The 6,265-nt window shown below is 44.1% G+C and overlaps 1 pseudogene; it reads right to left on the bottom strand.

Annotated features, from left to right (window-relative positions):
- Positions 1–3,476: 3,476 nt before the first annotated feature.
- LOC148150597 (uncharacterized) lies at positions 3,477–5,082 on the bottom strand (annotated as a pseudogene).
- Positions 5,083–6,265: the final 1,183 nt, after the last annotated feature.

The following is a 6,265-nucleotide window of genomic DNA, read 5'->3' as shown; positions in this document are numbered from 1 at the left end:
AAACCATTTGACCAAGAAGACATTAAATCTCTATCCAATTATTCTTTCATGCAGGAGAGTTTAAATCTGAAAGGGAAGGTGGATGTAAGCTGGAAGTTAAGGAGTTGAAAAAAATCAGAATATTGGGAACCCAACAGGAATCCTCCAATGTCCTCAATTAACTTGGGATCTTGGGGACAATTTTGAAATCAATGTCCCTGGGATATTCAGAACAACAGTTTAATAGGTTAAATAGCAACTAATTAAAGACTTAGTCCATCCTTCTTGCAATGATTGCCAGAACACTAGTTTCTTAGGTCATGTGAAGTTTACCAGACCCGATTAACAGGGTTATTGCACAGTGGCATATGAATTTGTCATACTGGAAAGCTGTTTCTGTGCCTGAATGAAACATTGCTGCTTTATAAACTTGTTCTGAGGATGTGCTTTTTCAACTTTTCAGGTTTTTGCTAATACTCAGGATATCATTTGTGCTACCTTTGTCCTTGACAGGGATTTGTATTTCCCATTTGTGTGCTTTTCAGTTGCATGATACCTGCTTCTGCAGCTCTGCCTTGGGCCTCTGATTTACACTAACACCTCCTTATTTGGTCTAAAGGTTCTGTTCTAGACATCATTGGCACACAGCAACTTGGACGCTGTTCAACTTTATGAAGCTACTGAACAATTTTACATACTCAAAACTACCCTGGTTGCTTGGAAGTCCTGTGAATTGGATTCAGTCCCAGATGATCACTCTGCCAGCAAATCTCCAAGTGCATCGTTGAATTTGCTGAACAAACTGCTCAATCAAACACTGCAGCAACAAAATATTCTGAAGAGATTATTTATAGTTCCTCCTGCCTATGGCTCTATGTTGCATAAGGTAACTCCTGTAATGGGCCCAGAGACTACCTTTAAGCAAACACAGACAGTTGTCTGGTCTATTTCTTATTGCCAGATTTTGCAAAATAAGATCTCATTCTCTAGAAGTGAAATAGTTCTTCTTCCATTCAATTCTGTCATCACAGCATCACATTGCAAGCTGTGCATTTAAATATGGCAGATCAACTTCTTATCCTCCTATAATTGATTTGAATTTAGTGTAGTCATCTAACTGGAATTATCTAAAACTGTAGAAATAGTTACACTTACCACTATAATCTGGCTATATACCTTTTGATATCATTGGTCAACATTGTGCATTTTCAACATTTCCTGTTTGCATTTCTTTTAATTTTGATGATAACATGGGAACAAGAATAGGGTATTCTGCACTACGAGCCTGTTCCATCATTCAATTGCTGATCTGGTTAAACAGAGAAAATGTTTATAACACTCAATAGGTGTGGCGACATCTACAGAGAGCCTACCATAATTTTCTAGACTTCTTAAAATAGAATCCCGACACTACAGAAATAGGCCATTCAATCCATCAAGTCTGTGTCGACCCTCCCAAGAACATCACACCCAGATTCACCCCATTCCTGTAACCCAACATTCCCCCTGGCTAACCCACCTAGTCTACATATCCCTGGAAACTGTGGGACAATTTAGCATAGCTAATCCAGCTAACTCATACATCTTTGGACTGTGAGAGGAAAGCAGAGGACCCAGCAGAAATCCATACAGACACAGGGCGAATATGCAATTTCCATGCAGACAGTCACCTAAGGCTAGAATTGAATCTGGGTCCCTGGTGCTGTGAGGCAATAGTGGTAACCACAATGCTACCATGCTCAATGAGATTGATGCTGAAAATGTGTTGCTGGAAAAGCGCAGCAGGTCAGGCAGCATCCAGGGAACAGGAGAATCGACGTTTCAGGCATAAGCCCTTCTTCAGGAATGCCCCTCTACTGTTCTTCATCCACAGAAGAATCCATACACTAAACAAACAGTTCTTCCTAGCAAATAAAGGACCCAACCAGGACAACCAGTACCTACAACAAATCCGAAGCCTCCAGCAACAGACCTCCCTCCGGATCCTCTGCTCCACGCTTGCAGCCATGCGCCGCTACCTACATTCCCTGCAACTCGACCTACCCCAGCTCAGGACAACACTCTCACAGACCTGCAAAGGACCTCTACTGTTCTTCATCCACAGAAGAATCCATACACTAAACAAACAGTTCTTCCTAGCAAAAAAACTTTCTCCTCAAAGATTTCAACCTACTGCGAATCCTCTTACAAGGATGCCTTCCTTGAAGAAGCTCTCTTCCTCCCTCTACAAAGATTTCAGTGAGTCCCTCTCTCACTGCACCCCCCTGGTTATCTCCTCTGCACAGAAGCTCTTCAGCCACATTCTCAAACAGACTCGCTACCACAGCCATATCTCCTTCCTCAGCACCTGCCTACGGAACCGACTTATCCCGCACGGACTCCGGACTACGTTCCGACCAACAAAACTTGGACCCAACCAGGACAACTAGTACCTACAACAAATCCGAAGCCTCCAGCAACAGACCTCCCTCCGGATCCTCCGCTCCACGCTTGCAGCCATGCGCCGCTACCTACATTCCCTGCAACTCGACCTACCCCAGCTCAGGACAACACTCTCACAGACCTGCATAGGACCTCTACTGTTCTCCATCCACATAAGAATCCATACACTAAACAAACAGTTCTTCCTAGCAAAAGATTCCTGAAGAAGGGCTTATGCCCGAAACGTCGAATCTCCTGTTCCCTGGATGCTGCCTGACCTGCTGCGCTTTTCCAGCAACACATTTTCAGCTCTGATCTCCAGCATCTGCAGTCCTCACTTTCTCCTCAATGAGATTGATTCATATTCCACAAGCTGTCTTGTGGGTCTGGAACCATATCCACAAACACAGAATAAAACAAAGAACTGCAGATGCTGTCAGGCCATCTGAGTTTCTCCAGTAATTTCTGCATTTGTTCCCCAGAACATAAACCTCGGGCTGTGGATGACTTGTCCAGCAATATTGCCAATGCCACTATCTCTCCATTTGGTATGAACAAGTAATGAAGAGAATTTCAAAATTCTTTGGAGAGTTTTAACACTGCATGATAGAACCTGAAGGTGAAATTACCCAGCCAACAAGTTTTATCTCTGGAAGACAAAACCCTAGAAAACTAAAATGCTGGTGAAAAAGTTTTTTCAGTGTGGAGATCTTTCAGGATTGTACTTGAAGTCTGAATACAAGCAAATCTGGTCTGTAAAGCTTGTTTCTCTCCACAGATGTTGCCACACCTACTGAATGTATTGTTTCACAATTTCTGTTTAAGATTGTGATGGAAGTTCAGTACCTGAAACATTGATTGATTGATTGATTGTCACATGTACCGAAGTACATTGAAAAGCTTTGTTTATGAGCAGTACAGGTAGATTATAGTAAGCAATGATGTACAGAGCAGGGGTTATAAAAAGACTTAGACAAAGGCTGCAGGTTACATTGCACAGGTTGTGCACTATGCCAGTTCAACATTAGCAAGATCAGCATTACTTGAGGCTAGACAGTCCATTCACCAATCTAATATCAACCAGGAAGAAGCTGTTCCTGAACCTGCTGGTGCGTGTGTTCAGGCTTCTATATCTTCTGCCTGATGGAAGAGGTTGTAGGAGATTATTACCGGGGTGTGATGGGTCTTTAATGATGTTGGCAACCTTTCTGCAACAGCAAGCCATGTAAATGGAGTCTCTGGATGGAAAGTTGGCTTCTCTGATGGTCTGGACTGTGCACACTATCTTCAGTAATTTCTTATGATTCTGGGCAAAGCAGTTGTCATACCAGGCCATAATGCACCAGGACACTGTGCTTTCAATGGTGTATCTGTCAAGGTTGGTGAGGGTCCTTATGGATATGCCAAATTTCCTGAGCCACCTGAGGAAGAAGAGACATTGTTGTGCCTTCTTGACCATTGCATCTATATGGGAAGTCCAGGACTGGTTGTCGGTTATCATCACTCCGAGGAAGTTGATGCTCTCCACCCTCTCAACCTCAGTTCTGTTGATGTAAACAGGGGCATGCTCTCTTCCTTTCTGTCTGAAGTCAATGATCAATTCTTTAGTTTTTCCAACATTGAGAGAGAGGTTGTTCTCATTACACCAAATTACCATGCCCTCTACTTCCTTTCTGTATTTTGACTCATCGTTGTTAGATATCTGTTTCGAGCATAAGCTGATTCCTGAGCCACATTCCTGATGAAGAGCTTATGAGTTGAAACATCAACTCTCCTGTTCCTCAGATGTTGCCTGACCCACTGTGCTTTTACAGCACCACACTTTTTGATCTCCAGCATCTGCAGTCCTCACTTTTCCCTGGTTGTTAGATATCTGTTCCTACTATAGTGTCGTCAGCAAAGTTGTAGATGGTGCTCTTTTGGAATTTGGCAATGCAGTCTTGGGTGTACAGGGAGTACTGTAGAGGGCTGAGGACTCATCCTTGGGGGGCTCCAGTGTTGAGTGTTATTGTGGAGAAGGTGCAGTTACATATATTCACTGATTGTGTTCTGTAGGTCAGGAAGCTGAGTATCCAATTGTAGAGGGCGGAGCTGAATTACGGAGGTTTAAGATCAGTCTGCGGGGAAAAATGGTGTTAAAGGTGGAGCTGTAGTCAATGAGCAGGAGTCTGATGTAGGTATCCTTGTTGTCCAGATGTTCCAGGGATGTGCAGGCCTAAGGATATAGCATCTGCTGTGGGCCTGATACGTTGGTAAGCAAATTGTAGGGAATCTAGGCAGGCTGGAAGAATGGAGTTGATGCCGGCCATTACCAACCTCTTGAAACACCTTATGATTATGGAGATCAGAGCCAGTGGGCGGTAGTCATTAATGCAATTACATGTGCTTTCTGGAGTTGGAGGTGATGGTGGTCTTATTAAAGCAGGTGGAGACTTTGGCTTAAAGGAGGGAGAGGTTGAAGATGTCAGTGAATATGTCTGCCAGTTGATCCACACAGGATCTAAGTGTTCAGCCAGGTATACTGTCTAGACTTGTTGCTTTCCTTGGGTTGACTCCCAGGAAAACCGATCTGACATCTGCAGCGGAGATCCCGCCACTGGCATTTTGCTCAAACTGAGCATCAAAAGCATTGAGCATGTCAGGGAGTGATGTGTCATTACCTGCTATCTTGCTCTGCTTCATTTTGTATCCTGGAATGTTGTTTAGGCCTATTTGGTAGGTTTGGGCCTCTAATTTGATCTGGTACTGTCTCTTGGCATCCCTGATTGCTTTGCGGAGGTCATATCTAGATTTCCTGTATTAGTTTGGGTCATCCAACTTGAATGCTGCATGTCTGGTCTTCATTGGGAGTGGATTTCCTGGTTCATCCATAATTTTGGGGCATACAGGGATTGACTGCTTTAGTAAGCAGTCCTCCAGGCATTTGCTAATGAGGTCCATGACGCTGGTGGCGCACTCAACTAGGTTTTGCACTGAGTAATTGAACACAGTCCAGTCTACTGATTCCAAGCAATCCTGAAGATGGTTTTCCACAGCTTCAAACTAGCTTCCCTTTGTGAAGGGTCCTCTCATGTCAGCTTCTGCTTGTAAGCTGGAATGAGGAACACAGCGCTGTAATTTGATTTTCTGAATTGGGGGCGGGGGATGGAGCGGTAGGCATCTTTAATGGTTGTGTAGCAGTGGTCCAGAATGTTCAGTCCTTTGGTGGGGTCAGGGATGTCTTGGTGGTACTTTGCCAGTAAACTTTGGCTTGTACTCAAACCTAGCCATGCCTCGAGATTGGAAGTCAACTTTATTGCGTGGGATACTGATGAATTGAAGCCCTTCCCTAACCTTGCCCTAATTGTGTTCCAGACAGGTTAGTCCAACTTTGACCTCCCTAACTTGTTGCCAACCAAGGCCCGTAAATAGTGAGCTTAAAAATGTGTTGCTGGAAAAGTGCAGCAAGTCAGGCAGCATCAAAGGAACAGGAGAATCGACGTTTCAGGCATAAGCCCTTCTTCAGGAATCCTGAAAAATTCCTGAAGAAGGGCTTATGCCCGAAAGGTCGATTCTCCTGTTCCTTTGATGCTGCCTGACCTGCTACGCTTTTCCAGCAACACATTATTAAGCTCTGATCTCCAGCATCTGCAGTCCTCACTTTCTCCTCCTTAAATAGTGAAGTAATAACCATTTAATAGCCTCATCCCACCTAAATTGTAATACTTCTCGTCTGGGTGGCATGTCAAGTATATGTCTGGCCTGACTTAAAGGGCAGGACAGAGGTTGGAGGAGTGGAATTTGGAGAGGCGGGGGGGGGGGGTGTTTGGATGGAACCACTGTGTGTTAGGATTGGGAAGTTCCCCTCAATCTGCATTAACTTGTG

The sequence above is a fragment of the Chiloscyllium plagiosum genome, unplaced genomic scaffold, assembly GCF_037043375.1.
Source record: "Chiloscyllium plagiosum isolate Xiang-an unplaced genomic scaffold, Cpla_swu_hap1 HiC_scaffold_3, whole genome shotgun sequence".
Taxonomy (NCBI): Eukaryota; Metazoa; Chordata; class Chondrichthyes; order Orectolobiformes; family Hemiscylliidae; genus Chiloscyllium; species Chiloscyllium plagiosum.
Note: the sequence above shows the minus strand (reverse complement) of the source record. Positions and strands in the feature narration are given on the sequence as shown.